Raw genomic sequence first — 21,479 nt, 5'->3', positions numbered from 1 at the left:
CTGGATTTGGAGTCACACACAAAATTAAAGTGGAAAAACACACTACAGGCTGATCCAACTTTGATGTACAGTAATCCCTCACTTATCGCGGGTGTTACGTTCCAGGACAACCCGCGATAAGTGAAAATCCGTGTAGTAGGGACGCTATATTTATTTTAATACTTATACATTATTTTAGTAGTTATACACTATTTTTTATAAAGTTCTTATAAACCCTCCCCACACACTTATACACCAAACATATACATTACTGTACAACACGTACTACGTACGTGAAGAACAATACCGCAAAAACCCGCGAAACAACGAAAATACCACAATAAATATTATATACTAATATTGATTGAAAACCCGCGAAACAGCGAGTCTGTGAAAAGCGAACCGCGAAGTAGCGAAGGATTACTGTAATGTCCTTAAAACAAGTCAAAATGAGGCTCAGTATTGTGTGTGGCCTCCACGTGCCTGTATGACCTCCCTACAATGCCTGGGCATGCTCCTGATGAGGTGGTGGATGGTCTCCTGAGGGATCTCCTCCCAGACCTGGACTCCTGGACAACTCCTGGACAGTCTGTGGTGCAACGTGACGTTGGTGGATGGAGTGAGACATGATGTCCCAGATGTGCTCAATCAGATTCAGGTCTGGGGAACGGGCAGGCCAGTCCATAGCATCAATGCCTTCATCTTGCAGGAACTGCTGACACACTCCAGCCACATGAGGTCTAGCATCCTCCTGCATTCGGAGGAACCCAGGGCCAACCGCACCAGCATATGGTCTCACAAGGGGTCTGAGGATCTCATCTCGGTACCTAATGGCAGTCATGCTACCTCTGGCGAGTACATGGAGGGCTGTGCGGCCCTCCAAAGAAATGCCACCCCACACCATTACTGACCCACTGCCAAACCGGTCATGCTGAAGGATGTTGCAGGCAGCAGATCGTTCTCCACGGCGTCTCCAGACTCTGTCCCGTCTGTCACATGTGCTCAGTGTGAACCTGCTTTCATCTGTGAAGAGCACAGGGCGCCAGTGGTGAATTTGCCAATCCTGGTGTTCTCTGGCAAATGCCAAGCATCCTGCATGGTGTTGGGCTGTGAGCACAACCCCCATCTGTGGACGTCGGGCCCTCATACCATCCTCATAGAGTCAGTTTCTAACTGTTTGTGCAGACACATGCACATTTGTGGCCTGCTGGAGGACATTTTGCAGGGCTCTGGCAGTGCTCCTCCTGTTCCTCCTTGCACAAAGGCAGAGGTAGTGGTCCTGCTGCTGGGTTCTTGCCCTCCTACGGCCTCCTCCACGTCTGCTGGTGTACTGGCCTGTCTCCTGGTAGTGCCTCCAGCCTCTGGACACTACGCTGACAGACACAGCAAACCTTCTTGCCACAGCTCGCATTGATGTGCCATCCTGGATGAGCTGCATTTCCTGAGCCACTTGTGTGGGTTGTAGAGTCCGTGTCATGCTACCACGAGTGTGAAAGCACCACCAACATTCAAAAGTGACCAAAACATCAGCCAGAAAGCATAGGTACTGAGAAGTGGTCTGTGGTCCCCACCTGCAGAACCACTCCTTTTGTCTTGCTAATTGCCAATAATTTCCACCTGTTGTCTATTCCATTTGCACAACCACATGTGAAATTGATTGTCAATCAGTGTTGCTTCCTAAGTGGACAGTTTGATTTCACAGAAGTTTGATTTACTTGGAGTTATATTGTGTTGTTTAAGTGTTCCCTTTATTTTTTTGAGCAGTGTAATTAGGCCAGGAAAGATTGGGAAATTTAGGTGCAGGTATACTTGACTTTTCTCTTTACAGAAAAGACCGTCTGTAGTCCTATGTGTGAAAAAGCTGCTGAAATCAAACCTAAATCCAAACATAATGCTACATTTGTACATAAACCAGGACAAAGGAAAAAAGAAACACTTTGGCACAGGCAACAGTCACAGAGTGCTGTAGGTAAGTGGGTGACTCATGCATCTCATGTGTTGACACAGTCTGGTTGGAGGTTCACAGCTTCATAGAAGCAGAAAAGGTCACACACCTGCACAGGCCTTTCCACTTTATTATGTCCACTGGTCAGCTCCTACCATTAGCATTTGAATTCACTGCTGCAAGATACACACAAGGTGGCAAAGTCTATGTTCTTCACTGGAGATGTTCTGTGAGAAGCTCTTTGCGTGCACAACATCCATTCATCATTGTTAGTAGCCTTGTGTTGTCTGGCCAACCCCCCCAAAAAGCTCAGGGATGAACCACTGACTCCTGTAAAAGGGGTTTCAAGTTAGCCAAGGTTCAATAAAAAAAAAAAGGCCAATGCACTTAATGTGCTGTTAATTACCCCACTTCAAGTGAAGCAAAACCTGTGTTAACTTAATGTAATGGACTCTGTCGCCAGCTGTTTGGGGTAAACAACGGGTTCTTTTAATGCAGTAGCTTATTGTATACACAGCTAAGCATTATTTAGTGGTATGTCTTATGAAAACAACAGACGACTGTATTTAGAATTGACCTCTTTCTCATCATTAAATTTGCATTTGCTTAATTTTACAACAATTCAATTATGATTCCTGAACTTTTTTAAAAAAATCTTTCTTTAAAATGGCATGTTACCAATGTGATGTTTCTGTTGTGGGTAATAGACAACAATATAATATTTATAGCATGAATACAATCTAACAGCCAACATTTGACACTTGCGAAACACAATTATGAACTATGGTAGCATGACATTGAAACATTAGTGGAATAGAATAGAAATTTATTGTCATTATACATACAATGAAATTAATCATTATAAAATGAATTATATACTCTAGTATAGTATTACTAACTATAAGAATTAATTAATTTGTCCCCATTAATCTAGTGAATGCCAGTATAACTGGGCAGACCAACAGATACTGCTGTCCATAGAGGACCAGCTTTAATAGGCTTAAAAAAGAACTGTCCTCCTTTTCAAAATAAAAGCAGTGGGTATAAAGACTGACCCATCTCTGTCTTTTAGAGGTCATAAAAGCACACAAACAACAAACAGAGGAGTGGAGATATGTGAGGCTGAGAATATCTGGCCTAGTTCTGAAGTAGCCCTTTCTAAACTGGTACACCTCACTCAAAGGCAGCTGGCCTCACTGTTTATTGCTCTTTTTTTAAGACAAATGTGTTTCTGTAAATGTATGTTTGCACCCTTGTGGTTTTCCACGGGACTTTGAAACAGATAATGTTGGTCTAGCGAGGAAGCAAACACATGAAGACTTCCTGTCCTCTGAATTTCAAGCAAATGATGTTGCAGCTACCCATTCAATTACTGTAAGTGGAGCGGATTCCAAATGGATGTGTCCGGTTCAAATCGGAGCTGCTTTCAACTCAAAATATCAAGTTTTACTTCACTAAATGTAATATGAGCTAAGCAGCAGCAGAACTGATATTAAGACTTTTGCAGACAAAAGGAGAAATCAACTTTAATAATTTTAAATGAACATAGCAGTGACGCTGTATATATCAAATTGTCACTGGCAATGCCCTACTTTCAGGACATCAAGATTTCCTGCAATTGCTGTCTAATTAATAGTGTCTGGGGCAAAAATTTCACTTTGAACTAAAAGTTCATTTTGAGCTTCAGATCTTTCAAAAGCAATTACAGCATTTTTTTAAAATTTTTATCTGCAGTAGCAAATAAGTCCCAGATAAGGTTGAGGTCATAACAACTTCTAAGAAGTTCCATCTGACACAAGACACTTCTCCCACATGAATTTACGTCCTGTATTTCAGGTGAGGCCAGTTAACTAATTTCATTTGGCCAACCTGTGTGTGAATCATGCTCTCTTTTTGTCGGTGAAGAGCTTACCTTTACAAAGAGGTAAATTACATAATGAGATCAAGGGCCAGAGTGTTTGTGTGACCCAGTTTGACGAGCGGTAAGCAGACATGATCTGAGAACCATTATTCACTCTTACAGACCCAAATGAATGGGCCATTTCTCTAATGTGGAACAGGGATGGGGGGCCTCAGATACTTCAAATGTTTCAAATTCAGCAAAACAGTCACCTCCCTCCAGAGAGCTGCAAAAATAAATCCCCAGTCACACACTTCAGCAGCAGGAAAAGAGAAAAATGGGGCCCGTCTGTGTAGCCCACTCGCTTGCTTTCTTGCCAGCACGTGAGACAAAGTGGAAAAGTATGCGGTGCTCTACTTGCATTATGTTCCATGTTTTTTTATATGTTTCATGACTTTTTGGAGGGGGGCCTTTTTGTAACCTCATTTCTCCTGTATATATATATATATATATATATATATGTGAATATACAAAAAACGGTGCTTTTGTGTTATCAATTTACATGTATGAGTGCATGCCCCTGAAAGACCATTTGTAATACTGTTGTGTGTGAGATGGAGAATGTCTGTTTTCTCAGTTTTCCATTTCCCTCTCGCCTCTTGTTCTCTGTATCATCTCCCACTGTCAGTCTGCCTACTAGGCCAGCGTCTCTGGACCTCAGCCATGGAGAGGCCATTTTCTGGCTCCAGTGGTGTGTGCAGAAAAATCCCTACTTGAACTCATCAGAACCATTGGCTTTGTGAGTTTCCAGCTTCTGGATGGTGGTTGCCAATTTGAATCCACTATGCTGGCTGGTAGAGGTACAACCATGTATTATAATAATAAAAAAAAGGATTATATTCTTGGAGCACAGTGGATCGCGGATATATAAAAATCAGTTCCGATTTCAGACTCCAGAAGGCACTCACTTATGATTACACACATAAAGGTGGTGTACTATTAAACTGCTTCCGCTGAGAGAGTCTTCAGAGGTAAATGCTACCTCTGAAAAAGTTTACAGTCTTTTGGGGTTTGTGGAAAACTAAAGAATGTGAATTTCATCTTCATATTTTCATCTTGTAACCATCAAACTATTAACTATCACTATGCTTATATTGATTCAAAAAGTAGAATATGAATATTACTCCTGCAATAACAAACTTTGGTTGAAGCTTCACATGATCTGTTGTACATGTATGCTTAGAGGACATTATGCTCACCAAAGTTCCAATAAAGATTTAAAAACTGCACAGCGTAAAATTCAACCACACTCCTTGTCGTCCAAGCTCCCACTCACATGTCATACTTCTTGTCACTCAGTCTGCGAGCGGGCTGGCGGAGAAAAGGAAGCCATAAAACCGTGAAGTGCTTCTTTTCCTTCCCTCTGACACATTTCTCTTTCGACAGGGCTTTTTTTGCACGCTGAGCAGGCAGCAGCAGGACTAGGAGGAGGCTGATGGAAAGGGCCACCTGAACAAACCCAGTGTGGAACCAGGCAGCCAGGACAACCAGGCCCAGCCAGATTTATGGCCCTCCACCATTCTTTTCCCACAGTGAGGCCCCTCTCTGGAGCTTCTGGATGTATTATTCCTAGTCTATTACTTTTTGTCACCTCTGTCTACTTCTCCTTCCTCTCCCTTTCCTGTTCCACATTCCCAATTCTCTTTTTTTATGTCTGTCGTTTATCTTCCTCTTTTTCTCAATCTTGGTGTCTCCCACCACCCTCTTCCTTTTCTCCCAGACATCCTGGCCAGCTGTTCACTCAGACAGGGTGTCTACAGCTCTCCATGTAAGCTGAGTTGCAGCTCCAGAGGTATGTCCCATAGCCTGCAGCGCGGAGATCTTTCTCAACACCTTTGTCTCCTCTCTTCACAACATCCACGAGCTGAGCATGACCTTGACAGCACAACCGCGTGTTTTCTCCAAAACCACCCACGCACACTACGCAGGGGTTGTCTGTTGGAGGTAGTACTGCTGAAAACATCAAAACAATATACTGCGCCATCCAGAGGCACACGATACAATATAAATGCATTTTGTATTTGAAATCGCCATAAAATTTAACATTTCTTTGAGGGAGTATCATTTACAGTACAGTAAACACAAAAAACAAAAAAATGTGCTCTCAGCTTTTTTTTCCCCCCTCTGTCTTTTTTTCCCCCTCCACCAAGCAACAGCAAAGCTTTGGCAAATGCTTCACATTAAAAATCAAACCACTGACTACAGACATCAGTAAAAGGGTAAAAAACTTCCCCAGACAAGGCTAAACTCTGTTACAACACCCCATGAGACAAGGGGTAGTAAAACCAAATGAAGTGTGCTGCAAATTAGTCCTGCTTTGCTGTAGATGTAGCAATAATTAATCTCGTTCTTGCATGCTTTTGTGCTGTGGTATTCTGCCCTGTTGGCCAAGTTAGTCTTAGATGAGGAAAATTTTAAACTGTACCTTAATGGATATTTGCCTTGGGAACTGTGTTTCTCAGTTATTTCTTATTATTTCTGAGAGAAACAGCTTCTTAAAAGTTTACAGAGTTGCATTCCTGTTTTGTTTTTTTCCTGGAGTTCCTGGCTAATTGTAGAGATAGGTCAAAAACAACATTCCTTTGTCACTTAACAAATAGCAGATTCAATTATTGGAGGCAACAGTTTAAGACACTTGAAGCAACACTGACTTAAACTACAAATAATCCGGTGTTTCTTAGTTGGTTGTTGCAGTAGACTTTGTTGTCATCGATGCCCCACTGTAGAGACCTGAGACCTTTGAGATGGACGTGTTTACCCTGCAGTTAATCACCATGTCTGATGCGGCCTCTCTGGATGTGTGAGGGGGAAATGCTGGCTAAATGCAGTCACCACGACCTAATGAGGTGGTTTAGCTGCAGCAGCGTGCCTTCAGTTGTACTCTGTAATTCAGAGACACCGATTCCACAGTTCCCCTGACCAGTCTGCGTCACAAGTGCGTTCGTCTGTATTCACCACGTTGCCCACAGCCCTGCGAAACATGTTGAACGGCTGCTTTAGGAGACCGGGGTCCTACAGGCCGTCAATCAATGTGGAGCATGTGGTTTGACAATGGGGAGAATGGAGAGAGCGAGGAATGGCTACAGTGAAAAAGGAATTATAGTCTATTCATTTTTTTGTGAAGTAAGCATCAGACTTCCCATACGAAAGCAAAATGAGTGTAAAAGCTGTTAATGTCTCTCAAATGCAGAAATCACTGCAGCAGGGCTTTCTCCTCCTCTTTGTCCTCGTGGCACAGCATTGCTGTTCTTGGAAAAGCGTGGGGCCGTAGCTCCACTCCTCGCTAATGGTTAAACAGCATGCCTATGCCATGCTCGCTAATGACAGGCTAGGCTTATTCCACTGAAGTGGCGCTTTTCAGAGTCAATGGCGCACAGAGAGCATAGCGAGCACCTCCCAAAGCAGCTGAGGTGCTGTGAGGACACTGTCTGCAAGAATTCATGCACGTATTAGCAAACACTCAGAGGGGCTCAAGCTAAGCTGTGGCAACTGAGAAAGTACATATTACCTGGCTGTCATTCCTCCTTTTGAAAGCATTCATTCACTTACCTTTAGTTTACAATTAAAAATCATCAAAACTCAACCTCTGCATCCCGAACGAACTCTCCCAGATATCCTGTATAACGCAGCAAAACATTTGTCTATGCATGAGAATGAAATGGAAATAAATGCTTCCCAGATTCACAGGTTAGGGCCTTTCACTGAGCAATCAACAGATGAGAGCAAGTAGATGCCGCTTGGTTGTCTTTCAAAATAGAAGCCCTGAGCCCATCGTATGACTTATTTGTTTAGACACATTACTAGCAGAGACTTTATGTGCACCACATGTTAGGCTTTTTTTCTTTTCTTTTCTTTTTTTTTTTTTTACATTTCTCAAGAGACAGCTAAAGTGTAAGAGGACCTCCACCTATTCCCACTGTGAGGTGATGTCGGAGAGTTAGAGGTCTGAAATATGCTGGAGAATTTCATGCACATCATCCATCATTTCCACCGAGCAAAGCACGAATACACGTGTATGCATGCACATGAGGAAAAAAAGAACTTTTATTGCATTGTGTGTGTGTGTGTGTGTGTGTGTGTGTGTGTGTGTGTGTGTGTGTGTGTGTGTGTGTGTGTGTGTGTGTGTGTGTGTGTGTGTGTGTGTGTGTGTGTGTGTGCCTGCGTGGGTGTCTGTCGATGTAAAGGCATACGTGCACTCAAATTCTCTGGCTTTGGGATATTTGACTCTCAGATCCTGACACACTTTCCCAGCATCCACAGGCTAGATATGTTTCTGCCCCATGGCGAGCCCACTTCAACACTTCCTCCACAGAAAAGGTGGGAGCACAAAGAATGCAGCTTTTCATCAAGACTGGCGCTGCATAAATATTTCAAACACGCAACATGATTCCTCAGTGCCACCACGGCACAAAGGAGAGGTCTCTGGGTGAGTTCAGGGGTGGGGTAAGCGGAGGTGAAATCTCAGATTGGAGCTTGGTTTGCAGACGCCACCTGTTCACAGCGTCAGACATGCAGACAAGGCCCTGAAGCTTGTGCCGCGACAGAGGTTTGCCTAAACCCTATCCAGCTATGTCTGTATGAATCAGTGCCAGGCCTGCCACTTTGCTGTGGAAAACCATAAGTACAAGTCCAGGCGTGTGCTTGCATTGTTGATTGTACGTGTGGATGGAGATTTTGGGTGTGCCTGGACATACCGGGCATTCCAGGCTGGCATTAAAGCCAAATTGAAGGTGGGGGATGAAGTCGGGATGTGTTGAGTGATACCTGGGCAGCTGGGAATGAGAAGGTGGGACATTGCATTGGGTAAAGTGGGGAAAGATTAAACTCGAGTGAGGATTTTTGCGGTCAAACCGTCATTGACTGTGAATTAGATGAGTGTGCTCTCAAGAGCCAAGAAGAATATATGAATTTTACCCCAGCTGTGCCACAGTCAGCTGGACTGATTGAATAAGACTTGAGCAGTTTGTGTGAATGTTGTACTGACTGAACATGTAACAAACAATCATTGTGGTGATTCTTGTTCTATATCACTGCCAACAAACACACTGTCTTATTGTTATTGTAAATGTTCATGGCGGTGACTCTGGATTGGCATGACAATGCCAGGTGTTTAGGTTTAGAAAACTTTTCCAATGTGTTGGTGACGGCATCAGCTAAACATGCTGTGCAGATCTGAAGCAGATAGCTGATACTTGCTATAAAATTACACAGGAAACTAAGTGTTCTTTCAAGCATGTTGCAAAGAAATAAATGTTCATATTGCGTTGCAGTGATTTAAAACCTTTTGACTTTTGACAACTTTAAAGGTCCAGTATGTAAAATCTCACCGCTAGATGTCAGTAGATTGTAGATTGCAGTCAAGTGAATTCTGTTTTCTTACCCCTCGCAATTCAAGTGCATAATCCTAGCTACAGTGGCAACTGTAGGTCAAGAGAGAACAAAAACATTAAATATTGATTGTACTGTTTTACATTGGTCTTGAAATTCAGGACACACTAAAATCCACACCAGACAGATTTCTTTTAAATAGTGTATTTTAACTACAGACTATATTAAAAGATGGAGTAAAGTGGCATCCACAGAGGAAGCAATTCTCTTGTCATGCATTGTTTTATCACTGAGAGCTGGTCACTAGTGGATGTTCCAACATCAAGTTGCCTAGGTAACCCTCTAATGTATTTACCACTCTATAATATGGCAGTGAACAGTATTCTTGGCTCTCACTGGTAATTACTTTAATTGCTACCTGTGTGCATGCCCCTTCAGCAACCCAGTATCACGGCAAAGCCTGTAACAGAGCCGCCCATCCACTAGAGGACATTGTGTGGATGTCACGCTTTACCTGTCCTAGGCGTGAAATGGAAACACATGTTGAAGCTGCAGTAAGTAATGAAGTATTGTTTAAATGCCCGATAGTCAGCTGATAATCAGCCATTTAAACAATGGAGAAAGGTGATAGAAAGTTGTTGGCTAGAAATTAAATCTCGCACCCTGCTGGTACTGCAAGTTACTGCAAGTTATTGCCTGCAAGTTATTCAACATGCACGTACATTTCACGCCTAAGCGAGGCAAAGCGTGAAATGGACACGGTGGACTGGTGGATCTCTTACACTCTTTGCCGTGATACTTGGTTGCCTTGAGTGTTCAGAAGCCAAATGAAGCCTGTGTGTAAATGCCTTAAACGAGCATTTTCTCTGATTGTCAGCACGGTGAAACCTCTCCAGTTATTAAAATGAGTTGGGGAAAACAATGAGCTTTGTTTCTTATTGAAAACATCATGTATATTTTGTAAATTATGTTATATGTTATGTCCAGCTCTTTGCTTGTCCCTGACCAGATCACATAAGAAATTAGGATTAAAGCATAAATAAGCATACATCATGCAGTTTCAGCCACCAAAGACTCTTTGGTAAACTCCCCATCAGAGAATGGCTTACTTTTTTTGTTTTGTTTTGCTTTGTTTTGTTTGCTATTTTTGTGGGAAATCACAATATAACTGTCTTGGTTTTATTTTAAAAACAACCCCTTTTTTTTTTGCTTGTTTGTTTTTTAATTCATGCAAGCATTTGTGTGCAAGTGAATGCAGCTTCACTGTAAATGTGTTGGAACAGTTGTATATGAGAGATGTGAGAACCGTAACAAAATGGATCAAGGGCACTGCAGGAAATCTGGAGCTTCAGCTGAAAGACAAAGGGGACAATTTAGACTTTTTTCTTTGGTTCTGGGCAAGAGCTGTGATGTCTGCGATACACTCCCGTTACTCATTTTGCGCATGGGATAACAAAAGAGTTTGAGATTACGGAGGAGCCGGCAGCAGTGCATTCAATAGAGGGATTACAACAGGGAATGATTTGTTCATGGAGGTAATTGCATGCTTGGATAGGCTTGGGCTGAAATGGGACAGACTGGCAGGTGTCACAACCGATGACTGTCCAAATCTGACCGGGGGTGACACAATAAACTGACTGAAATGAGCCTAGCACTGAAATTGGTATTTTTGCATTATATTATATGCCAGGAGGTGTTGTCTAAGTCAGTGCTAAAAATGAACCATGTTGTTGATGTTGTAACTAAAATAGTTAACTTCATCAGGGAAGCACACTGAATCACAGACAGTTTGTTGCACTTTTGGGGGAACATGAGACGGAACTTGGTAGCACGGGCTACCACACAGCGATCAGTTGGCTCAGCAGGGGCAAAGTGCTCAAGAGTGTGGGACCTGAGAGCAGTGTTTTGTGCGAACAAAAGCGAGGACATTCCTAAACTCTCAGATGCAGAATGGAAGGCAGAGCTTGAATTTGCTGTTGATGTGACTGTGCTTCGTATTTCCACTTCAGACATTAAACCTGAGTTTGATGCAGTGGTTCAAACCCAAAACAGACTCGATTTCTCTCACTGAACAACAAAAAAGAACTGAAAAACTGCAGCTGAGGTCATTAAACTACAAACAAAATAGGAACAGCACTTTGTATAAAGTTAAACGTCTCCAAAATGTTGCAGAAACGTTCACATTTAATTCACAGTTGTTTCTGGGAATTTTGATTGAATAGTGATAAAATGTTGGCTTTTTTTCATTGTCTAATTGTAACATCTCTGACCAGTAGCAGGTTTTTGTTTTGCTTCTTAGCAAGGCACATTCAAGCATCACTATCAATACAGCACAGTGCTTGTTTTTGGGGAGTTTTTTTGCCTTAAAAACAGCACGTCCATGGACAGAGTCTGGTCGGTGGTCTGTGCATAGTTTATTTATCAAGTCATAAATACATAATAGTGGCAGCACAGATTAAAAATGTTATAGTTTTACTACTGCTTACGTTCACTGGAGCTACTAAATAACTGGAGCTACTCAACCCCAAGTTGATGGGGTATTCCTGATGAATATTCCAGCTGAAAACTCAGAAATTCTGACTTCCAGGTTCATCTGAAATGCACCAAAAACACCAAGATGACAGCCAAAATGCTTGAGGCTTCATAACGGCACCCCACTAATATACACTAATTTATATACACTAATATGCACACTTATATTGTGCAGGTAATTAGTTAACTATATATTTATATTATCCTGTATTATACTCAGTATGTCATGTGATTGTTGAATCAGGCTTCATTAACACACAAATATGGCTCTCACATGTGCAGTTTTGTGATCAGCATGTTCTAAAATGTAAATGGGCTTGATACAGTTTCGGATGGCTGTTGGTGAGTGCAAAGTACAGCTAAAGGCATGGCTCATTAAGCTGCAAGACTGAAGCAATTAAAGCCAATTAAAAGCCTGTTAGAGACCAATGGGCTCCCCGCTGAGACAGGCCGTGCAACATGAGACTTGGGAACAATGTTGCAGGTCAAGGCTGCTGACATAATTTGGTCATCAGGGCTCAATGGAGTATAATGTTCTACAGTGTTTGAGTGGAGCAGCACTGACATAAGACAAAACTTTCAAAATGTTTTCCATGTTCCGATGTAATTTCCCCAGTGTGTCACCTAAATGCTTTCACCTGGTGCTCACCTTTTAATTTTCCTCCAGTAGTGGACTTTAAATCTGCAAGGCTGAAAACCTCCATTGTTCTTTTGATACACTCTGGATTCCCTCACTCTCACACACACTCTGCTCTCTGTTGTGGCAAAGGCATGGAAGCTCTGCTGAAGCCACAAATAAGCCTTGGGCTTTAATAGTGGAGCAATTTCCAGAGCTGTGTAATAATAACTCAATGCCCATAGTTAATGGCAGGCTGCTCTTACATGAGTCTTTGGACATCTGGATGCTCAGCAGATAGTCTCCCTAACATGGTATGGTCAATTCAAAAAAACAAAAAAAAAAAGGGCTGTTTCAAAAGACAACAGAATGGGCTTTTGTCTTTTGTTTGACCGACCTCCAAGCAAAATGTGGACAGGGCAGCGATTTTACTCTTTAGGTATGCCCTGCTGAATTCAGGGCCCTTTGTACTCCTGGACAGCCTAATGTAAGCCAGATTGCTGGTGCTTTGGGGGAAATATAGATCTCATGATTACCAACAATTGACCAATTCATTTGAGACCTTCTTTCACATGGTGTGTGTGCAGCTGCATTTGAAACTGTGGTTATATTGTGTGTCTGGGTGTGTGTGTGTGGGTGTGTGTGTGTGTGTGTGTGTGTGTGTGTTTAGGCTCGATCACGCTCACAATAATAAATCAAAAGTGGCTGGTAGCCTTTAGATCTTGTTGGGCCTCATGTTTTGAAGAATGGCTTGGCACTGAATATGAGCACTGATTGAGCCACCGAGAGGGTGTTTGGATTAGAATGAGCCTATACATTACACAGATGGAGCTTCGTCTAAGTCTGTGTGCGTGTATGTGTGTGTGCCATCACACAGCAACAGTTGTCTGATGAACAGTTTAAATGCTCAACTGAGATCACCAGCGTTTGTATAGTTGGAGCCCAGATAGCTTCAGATGGGCTGCCATAAAATCATTTTGAAAAGGCAAAGGGAGGCAATAGAATAACCTTACTGGCTTAAGATGAGTGCTTGTCTACAAAGGAATTCCAGAAATGCCAGGGGAGACTGTCGCTGCCAGGTAGCTTTCTAAAACATCCTCTTTCCTTATCACGAAGCAATTCACAGCTGGCTTACACCTGCTTTTCTGCACTGCTCTGCCTAATAGCACTGGCACTAGAACTTATATACATGCTAATATAATTGTGAGCACTGCAAGATAAATCTGTAAAATCCTCTTCCTGCATGTTAATCAAAACTGAATGTTACTATCCACTGCTGACGAGTTCCATCTCTTCAGTCAGTTTGAAAGAGTTAGCCAGAATAACAAAAGCAAATGAACAAATAAAAGAAAAAGCCATCCAGTTTTAGCTCCACTTTAGGAGCTTTTTGTATATGTGTAAATTTTGTCTTCCAGTCAACAGCAGTTAGTGTGTGCCACTTCATGCAAACAGTCCTTGTTTGTGTGTGTAGATTTTAAATAGGTGAATAAAATGTTTTTGGTTTTTTTTTATTAGTCAGCATCACACCTGCTTTCGAATCCTGTATTCATCCTGTTGTTGTGTTCTCATGAAAAAGTCTATTGCAGTTAAGTGAACAGCTTACATTTCCTTGTATGCTTTACTACTTTTTGCTAAGTTTGGATTAGACTAAGCCTATACTGTGTGTGTGTGTGTGTGTGTGTGTGTGTGTGTGTGTGTGTGTGTGTGTGTGTGTGTGTGTGTGTGTGTGTGTGTGTGTGTGTTGAAATTTGTTACTTAAATGTCCCTGGGTAGTTCTGATTTGGGTAGTGTTTTAAAGGTTAAAAAATGCACTATGTAGCAGAACTAATATTTAGTTTAGTGTTGCCTTGATTAATTGCTTGATCATTGGTTAATCAGCTAATGTGATCACATTATAAACATGAGTGCACATCGTGTTTCCTGCTCACCTGATTTTCGTAGCGGTGATGCTGACTGGTTCTTTTGTAGAAGCTGCTAATGGATTTTCATGGAGTTTCATGGATTGTTGGCATGTCATTCCTTCCCTTGTGCTTTCATCTGTGGTAAAACCCCATATAGGTCTCCTCCTCCCTGAATCAGAACAGTTGACTGTGATTGATACTCAGCATTTGCTTGTTGTGAAGCTAGATTTCCGTTTTGATGCAGCATTGTTTTATCATGCATCTCTGGGACTTAAGGCCTGGGTTGGTGGACCACTACTGCTGCTCTGGTCTATGCTGCAGGGATGCTGCTGCTTTGCCTTTCTGTGTAGCTTTTTGTGTTGTTTTAGCTTTACCCGTTTGCTTTATTTTGGCTTATTGCATTGTTTCTATCCTTCCATTTGGCTTATGTTCTCTAAAGTAATCTGTTCCCCTTTTACTAATTACTAATTTACTAATTAGTTGGGTCCGCAAATCCGCTGTAATTTGCATCTAATTTGCATCTAATTTGCATCCCGCTCCGGCTTGTCAGGACCGCTCTGAGCCTCGGTTAGCTAACGCAATGGCTGCCACGAGTTCGGGCGGAACTATTAAACCACAGGTAAGTCTCTTTCAATGGCCCATATTCTTGTCGTGTAAAACTCGACTGATTTTAACAAGTTTCCTTTCATCTAGCTTAGTTGCGTCCTAGTCTTACAGAGGCCTGTAAGACCGCGAGCGATTGTTGGCTAATGTGCTTGAGCTAGCTAACTCTCTTGTGTTGCCCCCAACCCTCAGAACTTAGAGGCCAGTGTGATTGCTGCTGCCCAAGGTCTGATTAATGTGCTACAGCAAAATATTCAGCAATCAAACACCCCTCCAGTACTGCAAAGTTCAGTGCCCACTAATGAACAGAGAGATGGGCGAGCACAAGCACCAAAGCCAGCAGTTCTAGAGGAGATGTCAAGGTTTGGTATCTATCTTCTTTTTATACATTACCTGTTTCATAGGAAAGTGTGCTATGGGCGGGGGGCAGTTTATACATTAATGTTTACTTCTCACATGCAGGTCATTTCCAGGCTTCTATGTCAAAAGAAAAGGAAAAAAACGCTTTTCCCCCTTACAACCTGCTCCAGGGAAGGCTAAGACCTGTAAGCCATTCATTGTGTACGTATATTTAGTGAACAGGGGCTGTACCAGCACTCCCTCTGCTACTGAAGAGTTGGAGTTGACCCAAGCAGGTTTGGGAAAGCGATCCCTCACCTTGGCAGATGATACGAATCATACAATGGTAAGAAAGTAATAATTTATGGAACAATTATCTAACAAATGCATGAAATTATGATAATTCATATTACAATACAGTGAGTGGTTGTTGTACAAGTCTACAGGTCTATATCATAGCATTTACATACCTTTATAACTTCCTGCAAGACCTTGAAATCCCAGGTTTCACACTCAACTTGTCATTGATCTGAGTACTAGCCACAAAATTTGGGGGCCATAAAAATGGTCTTAACACTTGATTTTACTTATTTTAATTGAAAATAAAATTACAGGAATGGCATCAAAACAAAGGTTTTTAGTATTTTTAATAGTCCATAGTCTTGCTTTTTGGTCAAATGTGTTAAGATTTTGACCTAGAACATTTTTAATTGTGGACCTTTTCAGTTATTTCTATGTTGAGGCTTTCAGCGTGACTGTTATGCTTGTGCTCCAAAAAATTTTCTTAAATTTTATTTATCTGCTAATAATTTTTTTTTTAGCCAACTGAGAAGAAAGAGTATTGTGTTAAACAGTAATTAATGAACAGAATTTAAAGCTTTTACAGTGTTTGAAGTCTGGACAAGGGGTTTAAAAGGAATGTGCTGTTTATTGTAGGAACGGTAAAGGGTATCAAATATACCAGTGTTGCATTGGAAAAAGAAATCTCAAATCAGTTTTTGGTGATTATCTTTTTTTTTATCAGCTAGTTGTCTTAGTATCAATATTAACAAATAAATAATTCCATGAAATACAATACCAGTCAAACTTTGACTCATTTATCAGGGCATTTTTTGTTATTTTAATATTATAACAGTAGAAAAGGAGCCTGGGGGAGAAAACTGATAACACATGCTCCCTACTTAGTTTTATTATGGTTTTTGGAGATTACAATCAATTCCTCATTATCCTAAAAAAGTCAATAGTTATTCCTTCAATCCACTTACCTTTGGACTTCTTCATGAAGGACAGCTGTTTCTGTCTCTGTATCAAAGTCTCCCTCACCTAATTAAAAATGCTGGCTAGGGTTAATCCTGCAACCACACATTATGGGGCGCAGTGGCTGATGATTTAAATTGTATGTATGAATGGACTGACAGCTTTTTGTTTTAAAATAATTATAAATAAACGAGCTTCCCAATGGCCTGAGCCACGTCTCTAATTCAGCAGTCCTGAATGCCCTTTTGGTGATTGGTACTGTTCTGAAGTAAATATTCCCTTGCTAGAAATTCCAAGGGTGGCATTTTTGGATTTTCCCTCTTAACATTAAAGCTCATGGGCTCTTTCTATCAATATTGTGTATTTCTGTCAGCACAATCAAATTTGCTTGAATACAATATTACTCACACAGCACATATGAACAATAGAGAAAAGTCAGAAATCACAATTTATTACATTATATCTTTGTTAAGTGTATGTTCAAGTGGCTTGAAGAGGCCAACTTCAAGCCAAATGCACAAGTCACCATCAAGTGCGGGATTCATCAAGGAGATGCTCTGTCTCCACTGATGTTCTTCATAGGCCTGAACCCCCTTGGCCAGATCATTAACAAGGCTGGCTACGGCTAACAACGAATGGAGCAAACATCAGCCACCTCCTCTACCTGGATGACATCAAGCTGTAGGCCAGGAGTGAACAAGACATCGATTCACTGATCCACACCACACAGATCTACAGCAATGACACTGGAATTTCATTCAGACTGGAGAAGTGTAGTCAGATGGTGACAAACAGATGGAAGGTAGTCAGAACTGAGGGGATTTCACTACCAGAAGGCAACATTGCAGACACTGAGGACAGCTACAAGTACCTTGGAATCCCACAGGCAAATGGGAACCACGAAGAGGCCGTTAGGAAAGCTGAAACCTCCAAGTACCTTCAGAGAATAAGGCAAGTCCTGAGGAGTCCGCTGAATGGGAAGAACAAGATGTGGGAAATCAACACCTATGCCCTGCCAGTTGTCAGACACCCTGCTGAGATAATAAGCTAGCCAAAGGAGGAGATGGAGGCCACTGACATCAAGACAAGAAAGTTCCTCACTATGCATGGAGGGTTTCACCCCAAATCCAGCACCCTGAGACTGTACGCTAAGTGAAGGAGGCTGAGGACTAGCGAGCGTCAGAACTATTATCCTTGAAACAACAAAGATCCATGAATACATAAGGAAGATGGACACAAATAATCACATGCTTAGTAAAGACCTGAGGCAGCTGGGCTGCAACGATTCCTCGAGTAACTCGAATAATTCGATTATAAAAAATCCTCGACACAAAATTGTTGCTTCGATGCTTTGTTTAAACTCTGCAGCACTCATGTGCCACCGTGTAAGCAGAGTGTTTCACCCACATTAGCAGCATTAACATTCTCCATCGCTATGACGGATTTCCATCATTTGGAAGCCAACTCTGTACAGATTTTTTTTTTTTTTGTGCATTTTTGGCCACAGCGGCTTTTTATTATCAGTGGGGAGAGACAGAAAATGGGGGAAAGATACAGGGGAAGACACGCAGGCAACGGGCCGGGACGTGAACCCGCGCTTCACCACTAAGCCACCCAGGCGCCCAACTCTGTACAGATTTGAATTAAGTGTCTTGATGAAATTAAATCTTGGATGGCTCTAAGCTTTCTGAATTTTAATGAAAAAAAGACAGAGGTGATTGTTTTTGGCCCTAGTACCACTGGTGGATCTCCTCCCGTGGACCTGGGTCCATTATCACAATATGTAAAGCCGTCTGTCACAAATTTGGGTTTTATGATGGATGAGAGTTTTAAGTTGGAGGGCCAGATCAGTGCAGTGGTGAAATCTAGTTTCTTTCATTTGAGGAAGCTGGCGAAGATAAAAAATATTTTATCAAAAAAACACTTTGAAGTAGTGATCCATGCCTTTATCACAACTAGGCTGGATTACTGTAACGCTTTGTATGTTGGTGTTAGCCAGTCTTCCCTATCTCGTCTACAACTGGTTCAAAATGCTGCTGCGCGGCTTTTGACGGGATCACGGAAGAGGGAGCATATTACTCCTGTTTAATCTTCACTGCACTGGCTGCCCGTCCATTTTAGAGTCCATTTTAAAATTCTTTTATTTGTTTTTAAGTCATTACATGCCCTTACCTTATCTCTCGGTGTTGCTGCACTTGCATACTCCTTCCTGGTCACTCAGATCAGCTGACCAACTGCGCCTTGATGTGCCGAGGACACAGCGGAGGCTCAGAGGAGACAGAGCCTTTGCTGTGGCAGCTCCTAAACTCTGGAATTCACTGCCATTGGGCATTAAACTACGAAGTAGTATTAGGGCCACATTGAGAAAAAAAAATTAATTGTGCATTTTGAGAATAAAGTCAAAATTTCGAGAATAAAGTCAAAATTTCGAGAAAAAAGTCAAAATTTCGAGAATAAAGTCGAAAATCTATTTCGAGAATAAAGTCAAAATTTTGAGAAAAAAGTCAAAATTTTGAGAAAAACGTTGAAATACTACTTCGAGAATAACGTCAAAATTTTGAGAATAAAGTCAAAATTTTGAGAAAAAAGTTGAAATTTTGAGAAAAAAGTCAAAATAGTATTTTGAGAAAAAAGTTGAAATGTGCAGATTTAAGTCGTTTCAAGTCAAACACCTGCCATGCCACGTCTACTATAACCTCCAGAATGTCTTGTATTATGAGTTAGCGAAACTATACTTAAGAATCGAAACTTATTTCTCTTTTAGTACACAAACACAATGGAGTGATGACTATGAGGATGGTAATGACGTGCAGAAAGCTCCATCGGCTCAGAAGGAAAACCACACAAACTGGCAATGGTTAGATGCAAGGATTTCGATGAATGCACCTTCGTGCAGTACAGAGGGGATTTTCAGAATCACAAGTCACAATAAGGGGCTCGCCTCTCGGGGAGCGACGTCGTTCGCTCTCCATTCATTTCCTATGGAACTTGTGCAAGGATGCCACAATCGCTTCGCAGAAGTTCCATGAATGGAGAGGGAGCGACATCGCTCCCCATGTGTAGAGCCCCTAAGACAGCTGATCAAGTTGTTTCATCTACCCAAGGCATTTTGTAGAGGGTATAGCAGCCGCTATGACGACTTCGACTTTTTTCTCGAAATAGTATTTCGACTTTATTCTCGAAATTTTGACTTTATTCACAAAATGCACGATTTATTTTTTTTTCTAAATGTGGCCCTAATACTCCGTCGTATTAAACAGGCATCGTCACTGGCCAATTTTCAATCTGCTCTTAAGACATCTTTTTCATTTGGCCTTTGACTAGTATGAGCTGCTGTTTTTGTTTTGTTTTTATTTTATTTATTTATTTTTTAGGATAAACTGTATTTTATTGTTTTTATTTATTTATTTTTATTTTATTTATGTATAATTTTTTTTAATTACCTTTTTAAATTTTATCTTCTCTTGTCCTGATGTGTTTTATGTATAGCACTTTGGTCAGTGGTTACTGTTTTTAAAGTGCTTTATAAATAAACTTGGCTTGGCTTGGAAAAAACAACCCTTTAACACTGAGTGGATCATCACTGACACATTTTTCCATGCCTCCACTGCACAGCTGTTAGCTATCACAGTTTGCTAGCAGGCGCAGCCATTAGCACTAGCGATCGTTCGGTAACGACATGATGCACAATGCTGTGAAAAAGTATTCGCTCCCTTTCTGATTACTTTTTTTTCTTTTGCATATTTGTCACACTTACATGTTTCAGATCATCAAACAAATTTTAATATTAGACAAAGAAACCAGAGAATATAAAAAATGCAGGTTTGTTGACCTATCTGATTCTGTGTGAAAAAGTAAGGACAAGAACAACTGAGAAACAAAGTCATTGACATCTATTGGTCTGGAAAGGGTTACAAAATCATTTCTAATGATTTGGGACTCCAACAAACGACAGCGAGAGACATTATCCACAAATGGAGAACGCTTGGAAAAGTGGTGACCCTTCCCTGGAGTGGCCAGCCTACCAAAGTGACTCAGAGAGCACAGTGACATCTCATCCAGGAAGTCACAAAGGAACCTAGAACAACATCTAAAGAACTGCAATCCTCATTTGCCTCAGTTAAGGTCAGAGTTCATGATTCAACAATAAGAAATGGCATCCCTGGGAGAGTTCCAAGGCACAAACCACAACTGAACAAAAAGAACACACAGACTCATCTCACATTCGCCATGAAACATCTTGATGATTTCCCCAAGACTTTTGGGAAAATAGTCTGAGACCAAAGTTGAACTTTTTGTAAGGTTTGAGTCCCATTATATCTGGTGTAAAACTAACACAGCATTTCATTAAAAGGAACATCACACCAACAGTCAAACTTGGTGGTGGTAAGTGTGATGGTCCAGGGCTGCTTTGCGGCTTGAGGACCTGGACAACCTGCTGTGATTGATGGAACCATGAATTCTGCTTTCTACCAGAAAATCCTGAAGGAGAATGTCCAACCATCAGTTCATGTCCTGATGCTCAAGAGCACTTGGGTTTTGCAGCAGGAAAATGGCCCACAATATACAAACAAGTCCACCTCTGAATGGCTCAAAAATCAAAATCGAGGCTTTGAAGTGGCCTAGTCAAAGTCTGGACTTAAATCCAATTGAGATGCTTTGGCATGGCCTCAAACAGGCTGTTCATGCTTGAAAATCTTCCAATGTGGCTGAATTAAAACAAAAACTCTTCTGCAAAGAAGAGTGGGCCAAAATTCCTCAGTATCAGAGATTCATTGCCAGTTAGCGCGAATGCTTGATTGCAGTTCTTCCTGCCAAGGGTGCCACAACCAGTTATTAGGTTTATGGGGCAATTACTTTTTCAAACAGGGCCAGGTAGGTTTGGATAACATTTTTTTGTCCTGAATAAATGAAATCATAATTTATAAACAGCATTTTATATTTACTTGGGTTATCTTTGTCTAATATTATAATTTGTTTGATGATATGAAATGCAAAAGTGTGAAAAAAAATAAAAAATAAAATATATATATATATATATATATATATATATATATATATATATATATATATATATAT

This window comes from Archocentrus centrarchus, chromosome 6, assembly GCF_007364275.1.
Source record: "Archocentrus centrarchus isolate MPI-CPG fArcCen1 chromosome 6, fArcCen1, whole genome shotgun sequence".
Classification (NCBI taxonomy): Eukaryota; Metazoa; Chordata; class Actinopteri; order Cichliformes; family Cichlidae; genus Archocentrus; species Archocentrus centrarchus.
This window is presented reverse-complemented; position numbering follows the sequence as displayed.